General features: G+C 43.4%; 1 protein-coding gene across 1 annotated transcript in view; it reads left to right on the plus strand.

Annotated features, from left to right (window-relative positions):
• The window catches only part of LOC121268929 (thyroid hormone receptor alpha), a 378,625-nt gene that overhangs the window by 49,453 nt on the left and 308,525 nt on the right, over window positions 1-20,647 (plus strand). The window contains exon 2 of the mRNA XM_041173200.1: window positions 12,686-12,740. The gene's annotated coding sequence lies outside the window, so the exon portion shown is untranslated. The remainder of the gene's footprint in view (window positions 1-12,685; window positions 12,741-20,647) is intronic.

Genomic DNA, 20,647 nt, shown 5'->3' on the forward strand with positions numbered 1-20,647 from the left:
GTGCTATATCATTTTATGATTTATGATTCTATGATCTATATGGCCATTCTTTCTCCTTTGATAGAATAACAGTTGTCTTTGTGAAAAATGTTGAAATAAAATAATCATTTGGAAACATGTAGTCTCTCCAGGAAACTGAATTGTTAGATTCATGCAGTTGTCATGAAACTATCATATTTTTCATAATATTATTGTGGTTTACTGTAAAGTAGGCTTATGAGTGTGTGTGTGTATGGTTCTGTCTGTGTGATTTAATTGAATTGGAGTCAGACTGCAAAGTTGAAATTATCAAAAGAAGTTGGGTGTAAAAGGCATTTGAAATGCTAACGAGTAAACATGGGTGAGGGCAGCGTGTAGGGTCTGAAGGAAATTTGCATTTTTACACAAGTGAAGGGGTTGTTTAAGTTTCAAAGGAACCATAGGATGTGTACAACTAAAAAGATAAGCAAGGCCAAGCAGTATGTTTATTTTTCCCAGAGATACTCACCATATTGGTAACATGAAAGTTTTTTATATTATGGGAAAAGTAAATTTCCAAAGACATATAGAATAATGGATTTTGCATATTAAAGAGACAGAAACACATATAAAGAAGGATGGAAGGCTACGTTGGCGGGGGTGGGGGGGTTGCAGCATGTAAGATCTAAAAGGACGGTGTAAAACAGCCTTGGGGGAAAAGGCTCCAGCCATTAATGTAGAAGTCTCCTGTCTCCAGTAACCAAAGTTGGAGAGACACGTTTGGAATTCCACTGTTGAGTGGGTGCTGTGGTAAACTTGCTGAATTTCATATCTAAATTTGAGATCTATTTTGGACTGTTGACTTAAAGAGGGTGTGTAGTTGGGAGTCAGGTTAATTAGGAATTTTGGGGTTTGTTATAGTATTAAGTAACTGTTATCTTATGTATGTGCTTGAAATATTTTCTTTTGTTAATTAACATTTTAGTTTAATTTTTAAAATCTCTAAAGATGTTAGTGGGCTCATTACTTCTGAATTCAGTGCACAAATATTCTCATAATAAATACAAATTGCAAAACCATTGTGTTAGTGTGGCCAAGATTCCCTTGTGAATTTGGTCTGTCTGGCACATATCACCTGCCACTTCATAACACAGTTAGATATTGATTCCCAAGTATAGAGCCATCTGTACAGCAATACAGGTTGAACAATTATTTGTGAATGTATAAGTGTGCAGCGTTGTCCTCTGAGAGGCTTTTAGGGAGAAGGAGCAGCAGTCGTCTATGTTTGTGTTTTAACTGCAGTGAATGTCTCAAGACACCTCACAAAAGAAAAAAGAGCAGCCTGGGAAGAGTTGGTCTTTGGTCACTTCCGCTAAGTTAAAGAGTTGGAATTTGAGGAGGTTTTTGATCAGGTTCCTTCTTCCACTAATGATGTTCCAGAGGGAGAGGGTGCAATTGCAAGAACAGAAGGGCACAGGGCTGAAGGAGGTTGCAGAGGTAAGATTGGGGTGAGGCCTTGGAGGGCTTTGTAAATAAGGACAAGAACATTGAAGTAAATTCATCAGGAGGTGGAGAACCAACAGATGTTGGAAAGGACAGGATTCATTTTCAAAGATTGCAGTACTTTCTCAGTGTAAGTCTTCATTGAACTGCTATAAAATATCTGCTTACAGAGAGGGTGCCTCATGGCAGAGGTCACTTGACACCGGCAAGCCATATAGGACATGTTGTACTGTTGCATTCCAAAACCCAAACATCCCCCTTTCATAATGAACAAAAAACACAAACATCCCCCTTTCCTAACAAACAAAAGACAAATTTGCATGCATAATCATGTGTAATTGTGAGTTACCCAAGTTACCCAATATAAACCCACTGTTCTCATGCATTAACAATGGTTTGTTCTGCTAGTCAGTTTCTGCACCCAAATTGCACACATAGTCTTTAAATTGTTCAGGTCTCTGTACGCATGTCCGAAGAGTGTCTTTCCCATGGCACTTGTTGCCATGGTAACTGTTGTTGTTCCATTGCCGTTGTTGGGGACCTGTGGACCTCTGGGATTGATGATAAATCTGTACGCTGTGCTGCCGGTGAGATCCCATCTTCCTGACTGGCTGACTGCAATGAACGAACAGCTTCTCTAGTTGCTCGTATATGTCTGTGGTTACATCGGTATATTTGGTTGTTCACTTCCACCGCGTACGATTGAGGTGACAACTTCTCTACACGTCCCAAGTTGCTGTGTGAGCTGACTCCTGTTGACAGCATTGAAGGTTTGTACTCTGACTGGCTCTTCAATGCTCAGCTTTGGCAGTGTTTTAGCATTCTTGTCAAAATAAAATTTGGCTTTCTGCCATCTCACCTTGATTTTTTTCACTCACACCTGTTACCACTTCTGGTTTCAATAGCTGTTTATGCTATTGGAAGAATAGTTTGGGTGCAGCGTGACATTAGTCTTTGGATTAAACTGCTTTCCATGCCTTCAGTCAGTGTGTTTCTCCACTCGAGGATTGCCTTGTATACATCTGTAGTTGATTTGCTTGATTTCTTGATTACTTCTTTGGCGATTTTCGCTGCTGCTTCAGCCTTTCCATTTGACTGGGGATAGCGCAGAGATGACGTGTAGTGTTGAATTTCCCAATCCTTTGTGAAGCGGCTGAATTCTTCAGTCATGAACTGAAAGTCATTGTCAGTCATCACAATGTCTGGAATGCCGTAATGACTGAAGTGTGCTTTCAGGCACTGTACTATTTCTTCCGTCATCATTGAAGTCAGCTGGTCTAACTCGCAGTAGTCAGAATAGCAGTCTACAGTGACAAGATCATCAGTTCTTGCTATAATGAAGAGGTCTATTCCCAGCTTCATCCATGATCTGTCTGGGATGTGATGTGTCATCAACAGCTCTTTAGCTTGTTTAGCTTGGTACTCATCACAAGCACCGCACTGGCTGATGTGGTCTTTAATTTCATTGCTCATGTTTGGCCTGTAGAGCACTTCTCTTGCCCTTCTCGGACTTCTTTGATGGTTTGTATGGATGCGCTTCAGCACCTCTCCTTTCATCGCCTTAGGGATAATGATTCTATTTCCTTTGTACAAGATGCCATCTTGGGCTGTCAATTCATCTCAGTAAGCCCAAAATGCTTTTGTGACCACAGGTGTGTCCTTGACGCTCTCAGGCCATCCCTTCATCAATACTTTTTACAGCACTTGGAGAGTTGTATCTTGTTGGGTATTTCACTTGATTTGAGCAGGGCGCCTGTCTGTCAGATTCAATCTGCAGAATTTTCCTGTCGTCGATTTGGGGGTGGGTCTGCTCGCCGACGGGAAAATGATGCGGGATGATGTCGGGAGGAACCCCTGTTGTCATCCCGGTCCCTTTAAATCTTTAGGAAGACGGGTGGACAGCGCAATCAGCTGTCCGCCTGCTGACCTGTCAATGGCCAATTGAGGCCATTGACAGAGTAATTAAGATAATTAAAGACCTGCCCATCCAACCTTAAGGCTGGCGGGTAGGCCAGGAGCCCCAGCGGGCTTCTGATAATACATGAAACCTCATCCACCGGCGGGATGAGGTTTCATGTCCGTTTTTTAAAACTTTAATAAATTTTATGTGATATTTATTAACATGGCCCATCTCGTGTGACATTGTCACATGAGGGGGACATGAATGTTAATAATTTTTTTATTTTTCTATTTTTTGACTTTGTAACACCCTTTCACTGATCTCCCTGAGACAGCACTTAGTCTCAGGGAGCAGTGCACTCCTTCGTGTGCATGCACGAAAGAGCGCTCTTTGACAGATAGGGAATCCCTCCACCCCACCCCCTGCACAGGAAGTGCATAGCGCTACCTGTCGGGCAGGCTGCTGGGTGGGCCTTAATTGGCCCGCCCACTTAAAATGGCAGCAGGGCCCACTTCGGCGGCGGTGTTTGGCTGCCCGCCCACCGCCGAGCCGGTGGGGCCCACCCACCAACCGAGGGCAAAATTCCGCCCAGTGTCTCTACTGGGTTGATGATTTCCAGATCATGTTGAGTTGCTGCTTCGTGTTGAATCTGGAAGATTTCACATTCTGTTGTCACTTCCTCAACTTTCTTCATGGGGAGTGCTGTTCTCGACAGCATTTCAGTGATATGCATCTGTTTCCCTTGCTTATATGTCATATCCAGAAATCTCTGTAAATAAAGTATCTTTCTTTGTAGATGCTTTGGAGCAGATAGTAGTGGTTTGAGAAAAATGCTTTGAAGTGGCTTGTGTTCAGACTCCACTGTGACTTTGTCTCTCCCAAGCAGGGATTGATGAAAATGCTCACAAGCAAATACAATAGCCCTCCACTCTTCCTTGATCTGAGTGTAATGTCGTTCAGTTTGTGTTAATGCCCTAGATGCAGATATGACTGGTTGTCCTTGCTGTATTAGGGTTGCTCCAAGACCTGTCGCGTTGGCATCACATTGCAAGTTGACTTCATCATTGAGGTCATCGTACTTCAGCGCTTGCATCGTCATCACTAATTACATCGTTTCTTGGCCTGTGCCCCTATACCACTGCGCATCCTTGGCAATGAGCTTGTGTAATGGTCCACATTCCAACGACAAATTGGGCAAATATTTTGCTAAATAGTTCACAAATCCAACAAATCATTGCACTGCTTTCACATCTGTTGGTCGCTGCATCACTGCTACAGTGCTCATCTTGTCAGGATCTGGGCGAAGACCTTTTGCTGTTAGTACGTGACCAATGCACTTGACTTCAGGCGTCTTCAATGCAATTTTTTCTTATTCATCTTCAGGTTCACCTGGCAAGCTCTCTCCAGCATTCGTATTAAATTCTGATCATGGTCAAATGTTGCTTCTTTCATTGCGTCTCCACATCCATAGTCTAGTACATCATCCGCTATGACTTCCATTCCGGGGAAGATCACTGGCTATCTCACGCTGTCTGATTGATACTCTTCTGGAGATGTGGCAATGCCAAACGACATGCACAACCATCTGTATCTCCTGAATGACATCCAGAATCTAGTTAGAAAGCTGCTGCTTTCATCCAGCTTCACTTACCAGTAACCAACCTTCGCACCTAGGGCAGTCAAGATCTTTGCCTTGTCAAGTTGTGCCAAAATTCCTTTGATGGTTGGCATGGGGTAGTGAGTGGGTCCAAACATAATCTCAGTTTTCAAGGTTATTTCACTGCTTCCATGCAGCTAATCCAGTCTGTAGGAGTTGTCATTTTCATGATTATTCCCTTCTTTTCCTGCCCTTCTCTCTCATCGTTTAATTTGTCTTGAGGGCAGTTGGAACTCTTCTTGGCAGATGCTGAATTGGTCTTATGTTCTTGTCTACTTGGAGATAATATTCTTCAGGTAGACGTCCCAACTCTGTAAACATACCTTTTGTACTCCTCTAGTATCTGTTCGGCAGTCAGTGTTTTTGTGTGCTACAACACATTGTAAATCTCTGTTGGCAAGTTCAGGGTTACCAGTCCAAACTTTACACTTGCTTCAGCTGAGATGAGTGGCTGTTGCATCCCATCTATGATCTGGAACTCTAGATCTTCCTTCTTGCCATTGCATTGGGCTCTCAGACTAATTTGCCCTCTCGGTATGAGTATATTGCCATCATGTAGCCTCAACCTTAATTTTGTGGGCTTCGTTTTTGGATTGTTACGTTGAGCCATTTCTCACAGGTCAGTGAAGGTCATGACTTACTAGTGTCTATCTGACATTTCTTGTTCATTTGATACTCTTCTTCTGCAGTCATCATAGTAATAATCACAGATGATTTATCACTTATAAACTTGACGGAACCACACTGTTGTACCGTGTGTAGTGCTTCATCAGACCCTTCTACTAATATCTCCCTATATCTCTTTCTAGCCAAACACTTGTGTGCGGAACTATTCAGTTCCTTGAAGTTAAAGCACTACTTTCCTCATGCTGGGCAATTCTTCTTTTCCTTTGTGTGATGTTGTCCGCAGTATTTGCAAACTGCCCTTTGTCTGTGATTATTCTGCTCTTTCAGCCTGGAATCCCTCTCAGCATAATGTGTCTCTCAGTCTGTTCTGCCATGCGTGTGCTCTAGCTGATTATTTTACAACACCTGCATTTCTACACACGTATCGTTTTCTTAAGCATACGTTTCTCCTCTTTCAGTAGACTTTCTCTCACTGAGGGGCCTTGTAAGCCTAAGAGAATTCGATCTTTAATCAGATCATCTTTTATTCATATGATTCAGCAAGCTTTGTTACTGCAGTCACAGACTGATCAATTGGTTCATTTTCACCTTGAGCTCTAATGTTGAATACAAAGCGTTCATAAGTTATGTTCACTCAGGGTTCAAAGTGTGCATTCGAGGCTTTCAAAATCTCTGTTGTCTGTTCCCTTTGTTCATTAGTTAGATTTAGGGTGGAATACAATTTGTAGCAGACCCTCCCCAGCAGTGGTGGACATGTGACCACTCGTATTGGCTCTGGCTTGTTAAGTAAATCTGTTGCAAGCCCATACTTTTGCCATTGCAAGCAGCAAAATAGCCAGTCCTGCCACATATCACCTTTCATTTCTACCGGAGCAGGGAGGGGAAAGTTTACAGCCATGTTAACTCATCGACTGTTTTACTTGCAGCCTTTGGTTTATGCTTGCTTTTCCTTGCCCTTTTTCAGAAACTTTTAGCAGATTTGAACATTTCTGTGTGCCTTTCTGAGCTGTGGTTTCTTTGCAGAATTTTCATGGTTTCAAAAATCTATTTTAAATCCATTTCTGAAACCATGTTTCATGTTCAATGATTGCAGTGTTTTCTCAGTGTAAGTCTTTAATGGGCTGCTGTAAAATGTCAGCTTACAGAGAGAGTGCCTCTGGCAGAGGTCACATGACTACAGCAAGCCAGATAGGACATGTAATACTGCTGCATTTCAAAACCCAAACAGCATGCCTAATGCAAGATAGAATCTGGGTGATGTTCAAAGGTCAGTGAGGAGGGTAGGGGTGACAGAGACTTAAATGAGGATGTAATTGGTGAATTTCACTGGGATGGTTTTAATGCTGTGGGCAGGTCAGAAACATTACTGAAAAGATTTGAACAGGGAGAGTGAAGAACTCAGTAGCATTAATGTGTGTTGAGTAATTTTAGAGTGGAAAGGCAGATTTGAGCTGGAGTAACAGTTGAGGAGAATGGAAGGGCCAAGGTTGTTCTTTTTGAGAAGGAGACAATAATGGTACTTTTGAAGAGGGAGAGAAAAATGTTCCAATGCAAAGGCACCAGTGAATCAACTAATCATGTTCTCTTGTAGACCATTTATTTGAAATAAAGCCTCTGATTTCTCTCTAACCATTTATTAAACAAAATGCAAAAAGGCATAATTCTAATCCATTTTTTTTGATTGGTGTCGATGTTAGGAGAGACACATATAGCAATGTTATGGTCTTGCTACTAGAAGGTTCTAGAAAGTCACTGGCAGAAGTTGTATGACAACACGAGTCTTTCTATCCATTATCCTTTTGAATTTTGTGCTCATCAAGATGAGTGATATTAATAATGGGGAAGGGCATGCTTTCTATTTCAGGCACTCAGTGAGATCATTAAAAGCCCTTGTGTAATATAGCACAGAGTAAGGCCATTTGGCCCGTTGAACCCACACCGACTCTCTGCAAAAGTAATTCAGCTTATCCCGCTCCCTCCATACTTTTCCCGCAGCCCCACAATGTTTTTCCTTTCATGTGCTTGTCTAATTCCCAATCACCAATTTCTCAGATAGTTCATTCCAGATCCTAGCCACTCACAGCTCGAAAAAGCTTTTCCTCATGTCACCATTGGTTCTTTTGCCAATTACTCTAAATCAGCGTCCTCTGGTTCTCGACCCTTCTGCCAACAAGAACAGTTCTCCTCTCTACTCTTTCTAGACCGCTCATGATTTAGAACATGTCAATCAAATTTCTTCTCAGCCTATTTTTTTCCAAGGGGAACAACCTCAGCTTCTCCAATCTGTCCATGTAACTGAAGTTCTTCATCCCTAGAAACACTTTAGCAAATCTCTTCTTGCACCCTCTCTAATGCCTTCACACCCGTCCTAAAGTGTGGTGTCCGGGATTGAACCTATCATCTCATGTTAGAAATAGCTCCACAAGACATGAGGAATAATTTTGCAGGGTTCAAGTTCCAGCATGAAATCTTGTTAGTGGCAAGCACACGTTGGAAAGTCAGGACTACAATGCTGTTGCCCTATCCAGGCTGCCACTGGTAAGGTTCTACATTTTGACTGGAGCCTTAAGAAGTAAAAACGCTTCAACACTCTGCCTCATCTGCATCCCTTATCCCTATTACACCAATCTGACATTTTTCAATTTCCCATAACAGTCATTGATGCCTTCCTTGAGTAAGGATGTCAATAAGTTCTAAATTAAGGACAGTTTTGTGTTTTAGGCCCCATATGCACTTGGCGCTGGTTCTCCAAACTCATTTCAATAGGGTCCTTCAGATCCAGCAGACAGAAAAAATATGAATCCCTTCAGTCTGGGCTGCCTTAGAACTGGGGCCTCAGACGTCATTGGTCACTGTACCAGCCAGTTCTTCATGACATTGCTAAATCTGGAAAACATTCGGGACTTGAAGGAAGTTAAGAAATTCTCTTCTGGATGATGTATAACAAAAACTAGAAAGAATATTATACAATGCGGGTGCATATATAACGCAAAGCAAATTGCACTCTTTGTCCCACCTTTTAGTCGGGAAATCTCCTTCAGTGCACACATCTTTGAAGCGTAGATAGAAATGTGGGAAGTTGGCACATAGCTCACTCATTAGCTAATACCGCTGGCACTAACAGATCAGCAGGATAGTCGATGCAGTTAAGATACTAACATCATGCACTTGACGTGATCCTAACAGCGACATGGTTGGCACTCACAGGTAGTGGATTTAGGAGCAGGTGGGTCCTGACAGATTTGTAACATGTATGTAAATGTGAAGGTGCTCCCAAAGCACACAAGTGCATCGATCCAATTCTATTTAGGTTACCTTGACCTGAGTGGAATCAGCTGATTACGATCAATTTGTTCTGTTGTGTAGTTGACACCTTAAGCTGCTTCATATTTTGGGTAATCTTTTATTTTTGTCCATGTTGTTGACTCGCATGGAAGAAGAACACCATGTTTCAGAGCACCTTTCCATTGAATAATCAAGGTTATCACATCTGAAAATATTATGTTGTTTGGACTTCTTGATTTGATGGTTTTGGAAATTAAGAAAGATTAGGGTTAGGTCTGGACAGACATCCTCAGGCTTGTAGTACGCACCTTGTAAAGCTGATAATGACACGCATATAATATGACAGGTGCAGTATTTGCACCACTTGTTTAGGACTTATACCACTTTCATGGCAATATCAAGTGTTGGCTCGTTTCCTATTATAAGTACAATTTATCCAGTTTATAGTGGCCATGCAGGACAGCTGGCAAACCCACACATAAGGTACATTGTCTGCTGCTGTTTTTAAATTTGCTTGGCTGTGGACTCCGATGTCTGCAACCAGATAACATTCCACTCTTCCCAAATCGAGCCAAATTCCTGAAGTCTTCCTCTATTTTGGGTGATGGTGGCAAAACAAATCAAAACAACTAAGAAAAAATACACGGAACCTCATTGACGTGGGAGGCAAGAAGGAGAAATGTTCAACTTGCCACTATAGAGTTAAATTGGCATTATCCATTATAGAAACCATTCAATTTTACCTTCCAATGTGGTACCCAAACTACAAGGTTGGGTAGACCTGCTGAATGTCTTTGATCCTAAATGGTCACATGTAAAATGGGGAAAGTCAGAGTATTTATTGTACTGTATATTAATTGAATGCATTAGGGTGGTGAGCATTACTTGGGGATTTGCCTGTGCTCCTATATTCAGGAGCAGATTGAAACTGGTTTGGTTTAGGAGGTACATGTTTGTAATTTGTATCTCTGTAAACAAAAATATATAGTTCTGTCCTTCACTGCTTGGCTCTCTTGAAATCTACACTTGCACTGGTTACAGGGCACACCTGTTCTATTTCAGTATGTCAAGCCTTAAATCGATGTGCGCCTGTGTTCCCACAGCAGAATTATGCTCTATGATCTTTTACAGTCTTCAATTTGCCAGCTCGATGACAATCAGGCCGAGGCCCAATATAGAACCATAGAAAAGTTACAGCTCAGAAGGAGGCCATTCAGCCCATCTTGTCCATGCCAGCCTGAGGACATACAGGTGCCCTTTCTAATCCCAGCTTCCTGCACTCGGCCCATAGCCCTGCAGCTTACAGCACTTAAGGTGCAGATCCAGGTATTTTTTAAAAGAGTTTAAAGTTTCTGCCTCTACCACCAACTTGGGCAGTGAATTCCAGACACCCACTACCCTCTGCATAAAAAAGTTCTTCCTCATGCCCCCCGACACATTCTACTACTTATCTTGAATCTATGTCCCCTGGTTCTAGAATTCTCCACCAGGGGAAACAATTTTATCCTGTCCACTTTATCTATTCCCCTCATAATTTTGTACACCTCAATCAAGTCACCGCTCAGCCTTCTTTGTTCTAAGGAAAATAACCCCAACCTATCCAATCTCTCCTCGTAGCTACACTTTTCTAACCCTGGCAACATTCTTGTAAACCTCCTCTGCACTCTCTCCAGAGCTATTATGTCCTTCCTGTAATGTGACCAGAACTGCACACAGTACTCCAGTTGTGGCCTCACTAGTGTTTTATACAATTCCAACATTATATCCTTACTTTTATATTCTATACCTCTGCCAATGAAGGAGAGCATTCCATATGCCTTCTTCACAACCTTGTCTACTTGAACTGCTGCCTTCAGGGACCTGTGTACTTGTACGCCAAGATCTCTCACTTCATCTACCCCTCCTAGTATATTCCCATTTATTTTGTAATCCCTATAACTGTTTGACCTCCCTAAATGTATGTCCTCACACTTCTCTACATTAAAATCCATCTCCACTTTACCGCTCACTCCACCAACCCATCGATATCGTTTTGGAGATTATGGCTATCCTCTACACTATCCACTACTCGGCCAATCTCCAGGTGCACTTTAGGCCCATCATTCCGCTAGTGATCTGAACCATAGCGGCTGAATCTTTATTCCCCTAGTGACCTGGACCATAAGGGCTGAATCTTCCGGTCGGCGTGTGGGGTGGGCCTGACACACTGATGCGTAAAATGACACCGATGACATTGGGCGTGCGTCCCGACATCATCGTGCCTCATCTCGATGTTCCATTCGGTGGGCGTGTGCCGGAGTCAGCTGCGCGCCTGACGTAGTGTCGACAGCCTAAATAAGGTCGTTAAGAAAGTATTAGAGCGTTTAAGAACGCTGCCCGTCCAATCTTAAGGTTGGTGGGCAGGCTTAAAGCCCAAGCGGCCTTTGTGTTTTTCACGGGCGGGATGAGGTTTCCTGAGGCTTTTATAAAACAATTAAATAAATTTTCCCAACTTCATGAACATGTCCCAATTCATGTGACACTGTCACATGAGGGGACATGTTTAAGTAAATGTTAACATCATTTATTAAAGTTTTTTATTGTCCATTCAATCTCCCTGAAGCAGGTCTATGCCCCAGGGAGATTGCTGCACTCGGCTGCTCACATGCATGATAGAGCGCAGGCCCCGACTCTCCCTCCCTTGAATGTAATCAAATCACACAACGGTACAAGTAGAATATAATCCTTTTTCTAAGTAAATTATTTTGTTTGTGTCAATCCCCAAGCTGTTGATTTCAGCAATACATTTTAGAAGTACAAAGTTGCATTCTTCATCAGTTTTAGATAATAACATGTTTCATAATGAATCTCAAAAGGGTTTTAAATGCTGCACTGACTTAAAATTGATTCACTATACAACTTTTTGACTTAATGAAAAGACTTGTGAGTCAAGCCTGAGCTCTGAGAGGCGAAGATGAGGTTTTATAGCAGCTGCACATCACACTGACAGATGATGGTGTGAGAGAATGGGAGAACTGATAATGTTGAGGGACTTGCGTTTTAGTGTATGTTTTTTCTGATTGCCTATCTATGGATATTAACCTTGTGAATTCTAAATTTTAGAAGCATAGAAAATAGGAGCAGGAGCAGGTCATTTGGTGCCTGCAGCCTGCTCCACCATTCAGTATGATCATGGCTGATCCTCTATCTTAACACCATACACTCGCTCTCCCCCCACACACCTTGATGTCCTTAAAGTCCAGAAGTCCATTTCTTTCTTAACTTTATTCAGTGACTTGGCCTCCATAGCCTTCAGTGGTAGAGAATGCTACAGGTTCACCACCCTCTGAGTGAAGAAGTTTCTCCTCATCTCAATCCTAAATGGCCGACCCCGTAGCCTAAGACTGTGACCCCTTATTCTAGACCGAGCTTCATTCAGAGGAAGCATCATCCCTGCATCCAGTCTGTCCAGCCCTGACAACATTTTTATTTCTCAGTATTTTAGTTACAAGTTCTTGCGACACTGCATTACCTGCAAATAGTTTCGTTTTGACAAAGAATACTAAAAACTAATGCGCCTGGCATCTTTCTTTCTTTAATCTTCTTCGTTGTGTCTGTCTTCGTTCCATTGGTTTTACACTCGTTCTTGAATCAGCTCCTTAACTGTTCATGGACGATGCTAAATTGTTGCCTCAATAATTTTCATTTAGCCAAGCAATGCAAAATTGCCTTCCATGTTTTTAAAAATATTTGCATCTTTTTGTGTCTTCCCACAGCTTGGACAGAAGAAATGGGCTTGAATTGAAAAGTGATTTTGCTGCAAGGAATGTTGTAAGTGTGCAGAGCCCAAAAGAGGAGAGAGGCTTGTGAATAATTTTGTATTGAAAATCTGAATATAATCCTCCGGACTAGTTAAACTTTAATGGAATAAATTTTTAAAACCTCAACATGTCTTTAAAAGCCATATATTTTACCACTGTGATGAGTAACTCTCACAGTTGTCAGCCGGCATTTCAGTCAGGAACACAAAGTAGGCTTAAGATCAGCAGGAGGGACTTGAACCCCGTGAACCTGAGCAACTGCGTTGCCTTGTGCCTCGCTGCTTTGCGAGTGGCGGGCAGTCAATTGAGGTGCAGCTGGTCCCACCTTGTGGAGGTCCCCGAAGGCAGTGCACTGGTCTGGAAGAGGACAGAGGTTGACCAGCGCCTGCCTGCCTCATTTGAGCAGCTGGGGGAGGGGAAGGCGGGGACAGGATTGTAGCTCCCCGCAGTTTCGGTGTGGAGCCAGGGGGAGTTGCTCCTCCTCCTTCTGCATCACATTCAGGAAAGTAATTTGTTTCTTTTCACTTACTTTGTCTGTGACAGTTTCCAGCGGTCCCTTTAACTCACCCACACGGTAGTCCACTCGAGAACACCCTCACAGAAGAACGCCTGCACCCTGCGGTGTGGGCAGTCAGGATAGGAGATTGGAGAGTGTTTGGCTTTTGAAATGCAATCATTACAAAGTGTCCTACCTGGCTTGCCATAGTCATGGGACCTCAACCATGAGGTAATGCCGAGGAGCAGCCATGATACATTCAGTTCAGTAAAGAAACTATGCTAGACACACTAGCCTTTGAACTCGTGACAGAAAAGGCTGCATAGAAAATGGATCGAATATTATTTTGAGACATGCGCCCTGGACGATTGGCTGTAACCAATATGACATATCGCCCAGCGAGGAATAAGCAGCACAAAGCATGTGCCATATTGGATCACACAGCACCTGTTTTCATCTGAATACTGGCTGCTGAATGATCCAATTTCTAGGCAATGCTGTTGTGTCATCAGAAACACTGGATGTGATTTTAACTCATTCAAAACCCACCTACTTGCACAGAGTTAAAATCTGGCCCACCTCCTCTGAACCAACCCCAGTCACAGGCATCTGGTACCTTGTTTAGTTTTGTTCCTCTAAACAGAGGCCCCATTGTGAATAAAACAGAATCTAGCGGTGGTCCTCCACTGCTCTTGAATGTAAAGTACAAACCCACCAATATCTTCAATACAAAATGTGAGTTTTTTTCCCATTGGTGCAAGTAACCATTTTTGTGAACCAGGCTGTGATCTCTTGCACAATAATGAGCTGACTGGGTCAGTCAAACAAGAGTCTCTCTGTCTCTACCATACATATAGTGCTGGTTCACAAGACCATTTGCTTGAAAATGTCAAAGAGCTGAATGGTTTTTGTGCTGTCTTCGAGAGTGCCTGTCACTGTGTCATACCAACATCTGCATGAGCTGCTATCAACAACGTTGGGATCTTGTAAGTTCTCTCTTCGAATGGTCAAGGAGGATTTGCAAGTTGACAAAGAATTAACAAATTTCTGGAGGTCACCTGATCTTTCACTGTACCCGGACCTCTGCAACGTAACCCTGAGAACATGCTCTGACCAGAGGGACGCTTATTTTAAACTTGTATGAACCTTGGTCAGACCACACTTGGAGCGCTGTGCAGAGTTCTGGTCTACGTATTATAAGAAGGAGATGGAGGGGCCGGAGAAGATGAAGAAAATTAGATTTGTGAGGGTGAAGGGATTGTGGTAAGTGGGAGTGGATTGCTGGAGCAGACGGGCCCAAAGATACAGGTGCCGGCCAGCTTGCCAGTTTCTCGATCCCCGTTTCTGGTGCCGGCCATTCTTTAGACGGGGCATGTGCGACTTGTCAGCTCCAGTTTCCGGAAATGACGGGGGCAGTTTACCTGTATGGGGACAGGCACCCAGTGGCAGGCTGGACGGTCAGTGTTTCAGTGAGGCCTACAGGCTCTCTCTGCCTGCCTGGGTGGGGAATCCCCCACTACATGGTTACCTGACTGCTGAATCTTATTTCAAATTTAGGTTAAGTTCCGTGGTGAAGCTTATGCTGCGCTGATCCGTTCAAGCTGGAAGGCCTCTGATTTGTCTTCAAAAGCCCGCCCGCCAACCTTCCTTGGACAGGGAACCTGTCTCCAAGCCGTTCGAGTCAAAATCCCAAACAAGGACTGTTTCCCCTCAGGGGGGCAGGTTCGGGACTTGGGAGTGCCCATCCAATTTCCTTTTGAAACCGTTGTTTGTTTCTGCTTCCACTTGCCCCTCGAGTTCCAGGTCACTGAGTGAAAAAGGTCTTCCCCACATTCCCCCTGCTTTTCTTGCACAAAACCTTTAAATCTGTGTCCCCTGGCCCTTATACTTACAGGTAATGGAAACAGTTTCTCTTTGTTTACCTCCTGCAGACCTTTCCTCATCGTGTGCACTTCTATCAAGTCTTCCCTCGATCTCCTTTGCTCCAAGGAGAACAATCCCAGCTTTGAGTGCCCGTCTTTCGGATGAGAGGTTAAAACAAGGCACCGTTTGCCGGATCAGGTGGCGCCCAGTCAGGCAACACCTGGGCCTGAAGCTTCTGGTCGGCCTGTGGGGGTAGGCCCCGCTTGCTGACGCACCCGCCCGCGCCCGTTCCCACCCAGCCCGACTGACGGGGAGAACATTCTCCCCCTTGATTTTAAAATTCTCATCCTTGTTTTCAAGCCCCTCCATAGTCTCACAGCTCCCATTCCTCGTAATCTGCTGCAGCCCAGAAACTCGCCAAGATCTCCGCACTCCTCCAGATATGGCGTCTTGAGCATCCCCAGTTTTAATCGCTCCAAGATTGGCAATCAGCTGCCGAGACCAGTGATGGGCAGCCTAGGCTAGTGCGTGGGCTGCATGAGTGGCCCTCCGTCATCTTAATGGGCCGCAAGATTGAAATAGGGCATTGCACAAATTGCTGATTGAACCGTAGCAGCTACTTGTTTGGACACAACGGAAGCGCATGACTCTCACAGTCAATGTTTCCTTTGCTTTGCGTTTGTATCACTTTAGTAAGACGACCTGGATGGAAATCTGTGGAACCTGGCAACCCTGTGTGTGGTCAACAGTCAACAAAATGTCTCGCGGGTCGCATTCGGAACCCCGATGGGTCACCGGTTGCCCACCACTGACCCTAAACATCCCTGACTCTTGGTCCCTCTTTCTTCCATGAAGATGCTCCTTTCAGATAGTCTCAGTAATGGTGCCCGCAGCAATATGATATCGGTTGTTGCAAACACCCATCTGGTTCACTAATGTCCTTCAGGGAAGGAAATCTGTCGTCATTACCCAGTCTGGCCTACATGTGACTCCAGACCCACAGCAATGTGGTTGACCTTTCACTGCCCTTTGCAATGGCCAAGCAAACCATTCAGTTCAAGGATAATTAGGGATGGACAACAAATGGTGGCCTCGCCAGTGACGCCCGCATCCCATGAAAGAACAAAGTAAAAGAAAAACCTGCCTGTTTGACCAAGATTTTGGCCATTCTTATTAATATTGTCTTGCCTGCCTGGATGTCTGATTTTGCTGTATAACATTCCTGTGAAACATCTTAGAGATGCTTTATTAAAGGTGCTATATAAATACGAATTGTCGTTATGTAAAAGTGTCACACTGTAATTATTTGCTCCCACCAGTGGAGGCATGCCTGGATTGCCATTCTTGGATTCCCTAATCCTGGATTGCCAGCCTGGGCCTCTGGATTATGAGTCCAGTGACAGTACCATTTGGTCGCCATCTCCCCTTTAGAAGGAATTTAACCTAAAAGATTAAATGATTCTGTTTAATAATTTTTTCCCCAAGGAAATCGATTGGTTTTTAAGTTTAAAGACTTGGATGGGCATCTTGCTGATCTGGCAAAGATCTGGCAGATGGAATACAATGTGGAAAAATGTGAAATTGTCCGTTTTGGCAGGAAGAATAAAAGCTAAACATATTATTTAAATGGTGAGAGACTGCATTGCTCTGAGGTGCAGAGGGATCTGGATGTCCTAGTGCATGAATCACAAAAGGCTAGTATCCAAGCACAGCAAGTAATTAGGAAAGCTAATAGAATGTTATAATTTATTGTGAAGGGAATTGTAGGGAGGTTAAGCTTCAGTTGTGCAGAGCACTGGTGAGACCACATCTGGAGTACTGGGTACAGCATTGATCGCCTTATTTAAGGAAGGATGGAAATACGTTGGAAGCAGTTCAGAGAAGTTTACCAGACTAATATCTGGAATGGGTGGGTTGTCTTATGAGGAAAGGCTGAACAGATTAGGCTTGTATTCGCTGGAGTTTAGAAGAGTAAGAGGTGACTTGATTGAAACCTTTAAGATCCTGAGGGGTCAGGATCAGGGTGGATGTGGAGAAGATGTTTCCTCTTGTGGAAGAATCTAGGACACGTTTTAAAAATAAGGGGTCGCCCATTTAAAACAGAGATGAGGCAAAATTTTTTCACTCAGAGCGTTGTGAGTCTTTGGAACTCTCTTCCTGAAAAGATGGTGGAAGCAGAGCCTTTGAATATTTTTAAGACAGAGGTGGATAGATTCTTGGTAAGCGAGGGGGTGACAGGTTATCGGGGGTAGGTAGGATGCAGATTTCAGGTTACTATCAGATCAGTCATGATCTTATTAAATGGCAGAGCAGGTTCGAGGGGCTGAATGGCCTACTCCTGCTCTTAATTTGTATGTTTGCATTCAACACCGCTAATGGTATTGACAAATTAAAGTGGTTTTACTGTGGCCCCAAAGAGATAAAAAGGTGGCAGAGGATAAAGCTCAGAAGAGGGAAATGAATGGATGTTTGGAGTTGACTATTGTGTAGGTGAATGAAGGTGCAAACATCAGTAATGTTAGGGGCACTTGTTCAGGCTTTTGGGGAGAAGGTCAGTTGGGTGATGTTGGTGAACCGTGCATTCTGTTTCTGAACCTCAGGGCCAATCAGATTGAACAAAATGCCTTTTTCGTGTAGATTGAAAGATGATTGGTTTATTGGAAAATCATCGTGGCAGCAGGTGACAAATTGTGGTGACAATACAAGTAATCATAATTCATAACATAGTTATATAGACAATCGTTAAAATAAAGATAAAGTATGTAATAATAAAAAGGATCGCACAAATATGAACATTTCAGTATACAAATAATTGAAATATGTTGCAAAATGCAGGTCTCCTTAATTTACAGAACAAAAATGGAAGGTCTGCTGCAATCTGCATTTCGTATTGAAGTCCGTAGATCACGGGCCTGTTGGGTGGGCCGGTCGGGAGTGGGTGGGTGCGCAGCTGATCGCCGCCCGCGATTGGCTGCACGCCGCCATTTTACGTGGGCGGGCCAATTAAGGCCGGTCCAGCATGACGCACTCAGCGCTACTTGTGTGGGCGGGGGGGGAGTCGGGAGAGTTGGGGCCTGCGCTCTTACGTGCATGCACGCGAAAGAGCGCTTCAATCTCCCTGAGACACGGAGCTGCCTCAGGGAGATTAAGTTCAGACTGGAAGTTTTAAATAAAGAAAGATTAAAATTATTTAGACATGTCGCCTCATGTGACAGTGTCACGTGAGCTGGGACACGTTTATGAATTGTGAAAAAAAAATGTTTATTCGATAAAACCTTCAGGAAACCTCATCCCGCCTGTGGATGAAGGTTCCTGAAAAATGCGAAGGCCGCTTGGTCTCTTTGCCTCCCCGCCGACCTTAAGGTTGGATGGGCCATGTTGATAATTAATTGGTTTTTTTAATGGCCTTAACAGGCCTTTGACAATTCGGTGGGTGCGCAGCTGCCTCCGGCGCGCGCCCACTGAATGAAGGGTCGGAATGAGGCGTGATGACATCAGGACACACGCCCGATGTCACCGTGTATCATTTTACACGTCAGCATGCTGGGCCCGGCCCTTAACGCAATGTGAAAATACTGGCCAATATGTTGTCTGGTTGTGTTCATTAAATTCTCAATCATCTTTATAAACTCAAAGAGAATACAAAAGGGGATTGGGCTGCCTCGCAGTCTGTTCGTTCTGTATCTTACTTGCGGAATGTACATTTAAAAAATAAAAACAAAGATTTGCATTTATATAGCGTCTTTCATGACCACAGGATGTCCCAAAGCACTATACAGCCAATGAGGTAGTTTTGAAGCATGGTCGCTGTTGTAACGTAGGAAATGTAGCAGCCAAATTGAGCTCCTAGAAACAGCAATGTAATAAGGACCAGGTGACCTCTTTTATTTTGATGTTGATTGAGGGATACGTATTGACCAGGACACCAGAAATAACTCCCCCACTCTTAGATTCTTAGATTTAGATTCTAATGCTCCGAAAAGCAGTTTGACATATTTGCAGCACCATTTAATTCTGCCTCTTACTAAAGTTCAATTAAACCTGCTAACATTACAAGGAAGCCTTTGGTATAAGTGTAAGCTATTAATGGTCAGTTGTACTATGTTCAAAGTCTGACTCCTTTTAATATGGTGGCGTTGATGTGTTGCAGTACCTTCTGCACTTTGATGACTATTAGTGCTGGTTCCATTGCCACAGTAAAGCATTGCAGCAGACATTCAGTATATCGCTGCTGATATGTTGCTATTCTGCTGAGTCTGGTTATTCAGCAGGCTCAAGAATTCCACTTGTTCAGTTGTATGTAACCTCCGTTTTGGAGGTGAACAGCCTACGGTTTCATTAACTTGCTGCGAGCACTATCATGGACTGACCAAAGGGTCACTGCCTGTCACACAGAACTGCTGGTGTCAGCAATGCTCCGTGCCTGCAGTGAAACAGCATCGACAATTTTTCAAACCTGACCCATGTAGCCTGTGCTCCTGGTGATAGCGGGCGTGCCGCCTTCATGCAGTGCAATGTGCAAACTGTGCATGGTGTGTAGAAATTGTAGATGTTTGTGGTGTGCCACTCAGGAAGGGGTGGAGACAGAATCACTGTCAGACCTGAGGCACGTGTACAGCATTGTTTTACGCTCAACTTTCTTTCTTCCCTTAAGGGCTCTAGGGTACCACTGTATCAAAATTCTCTGATGACCATTCATCATGGACAAGTCTTGGCAATGATGATGGCCGACTATTTGATGTTGGTGCTGTCGCACTTCTCCTCATGGATCACAGGGTAACAATTAGTCGAGGTGATGTGGCTAATTTGCCTTTCTGCGTTGGTGTGGCATCAGCATTATTTAAATTTAGCTTGCTAGGAAATGCAGTGACCTTTGCCCCTTTGGTATGCATGATGTCATCCTAAATCAATTGGTCACATGTCTAAGAAGCAGCGCTCCAGATTTGAATCCTATAAAAATATATATAGGGCGAAAGAAAGAGCTAAAGAACTTTGATTTTTATAGAACATTTCATGATCTCAGGATGTCCTAAAGTGGTTTACAACCAGTGAAGTTGTTTCTGGTGTGTTCACTTTTATAATGTAGGAAACAGGGCTGCCAACCTTGCACAGAGCACAATCTGCCTAACATTACTGAACACGTCACATCTTGGCACCAAAATTTGACTCCATAGCAAGAATTTGAAGTACTTTTGTTTCTTGTTCTTTTTCTTGGTCATTTGTTTCTCATTAGTCCATTTTGATTTGTTTACTTTTAGCCAGACATCTGATTTGTCACTTAAAAGGTGCATGGTAATTTAAGACAATAGTACAAAATGTCCTATAGATATGATGCTTTGGGGGGTGTAACACTTTGAGAAGTGTTACTTGTTAGATGCAAGACTTTAGATTAAGATCTTGTAGAATTAAAAATACCTGGCTCAGAGTTGGTGACTTAGCTTCAGGATCCTCGGCCAAAAAATTGGCTTCTCCAATTTTTGGGCGTGGTATCCATGATGTGATGTGCAATCAGCCCATTTCCAGCCCCATTGAGACAGGCAGCCAGCAAGCTTCGTGCT

The sequence above is a fragment of the Carcharodon carcharias genome, chromosome 23 (genome assembly GCF_017639515.1).
Source record: "Carcharodon carcharias isolate sCarCar2 chromosome 23, sCarCar2.pri, whole genome shotgun sequence".
Taxonomy (NCBI): domain Eukaryota; kingdom Metazoa; phylum Chordata; class Chondrichthyes; order Lamniformes; family Lamnidae; genus Carcharodon; species Carcharodon carcharias.